The following is a 1,631-nucleotide window of genomic DNA, read 5'->3' as shown; positions in this document are numbered from 1 at the left end:
GCAAACTTTTAACAATGATAAATGACATCAAATGCTTTGTTCACAATACTTACATTGTACCAGAAGTACTGGATAATGTAATAATGCAATGCAAAAATAGAATGAGGAAATTATGAACAAGGTTAAGAGAGTGAGTGTAAGGTGAGTTGTTTTAGTTAGTGCTTTACAATTAACTATACATGATCATTGGACTTGCCTGCGTGGTGAGTTTTTTATATTAAGTCTGTCTATGATCATTATATTTGTAATTCAATTTAATATTATTTTAAAAATCACTTCAAAGTACAATTTAAATTATTTTAAAAAATTGTCACCCATTTTAAGGTAAAATTTACCAAATATAAAATTAAATATAAATAATAACTAGAGACATGAATTAAAATAAAATGAAGTAGAGTTGAATGTACAAAGGAAGGGAAACAAGACTCAGTAGGGTTACACAGTTCACACCATACAATGTAAGTGCCAATGCTACCAAAATCTCAACCTTACATTGGAGCTTTTTATTTACGAGATTGTTTTTCATAATATTTGGCACAAAAGCCATAATTTAGACTTTTTCTGACAATATATGTTAACTGAGTAAAAAGTTGGAAGGGGTTTTGGTCAGAATTGACCATTTTGCCAATAAAAATTCTCCATTTTAGAATTTTTTGATAAATATACAGTTCTTATTTTACTTACTTGAGATTTATAGCAAGTTGGACTTGATTTTTTATCAATTCTAATTTTTTTCAATTGAACATCATTAATTGTCAGCTAATAAAGCATGCTGTTTAGTTCATTGTGATTATTTTAGGTGTGTCAGTGGATCATTCCAATGATACTTCTATGCTTTATTATCTCAAGTGAAGGAGTATTCAGGATTTGAACTGTACATTCATTACTACTATAGAAAAATAATTTAATGCACCATTATTACCTATTGATAATAATGCATCTTGGGGAAATATATGCACCTTTGTATACTACTTTATATATAGTCATTTTCTTTTTTATAAAGTAATGTTGAGTACTGCTGTAGGCTGTGTGTTAGTAGTAAGTGATTGAAGGTTTCATTTCTTATCATCCTTTATGAGCTGAAAAGTAATGGCTTTGGTCCATTGGAGTGACTTTTAATAATCAGCTTTGCTCAAGGCTCATAACATATAGTAAAACTATCAGAAGAATTATATAATCAAGAATTTTCTCCTAATCATAAATCTTTAGCAAAATTTTGCCAACAATTATGGCCCAATTTTGAATAACTTTAAAACACTTAAAAAATCTAATTTGATCCGAATCAGGTATAAATTTCAATTTAATTACATGTAAAATGTATCAGAAAAAGTTTAAAAAATTGAGAAATCCTCTTAACTGTGGTGAAATTCGGCCTGAGATTGTATGAAGTATGTTGGAATAATTTCATTATAAATCAATAGAATTATCAATGCAAACAAAATTTGATCAATCAATAGAATAAGAGCAATGCTAAAATCATGAATTGGAGAGTATGCTACCATCATTGCTGGTTACTCAATTGTGAAACTCATGCCTATATGCTGTTATCAGCTTGCATTGGAACTGAATCTAGAATAAAATTAACTGAGTCTAGAATGAAAACAGTTAGATCTTCTTGCCTAGTTACAACT

This window comes from Amphimedon queenslandica, unplaced genomic scaffold, assembly GCF_000090795.2.
Source record: "Amphimedon queenslandica unplaced genomic scaffold, v1.1 AMPQUscaffold_13483, whole genome shotgun sequence".
NCBI lineage: Eukaryota > Metazoa > Porifera > Demospongiae > Haplosclerida > Niphatidae > Amphimedon > Amphimedon queenslandica.
This window is presented reverse-complemented; position numbering follows the sequence as displayed.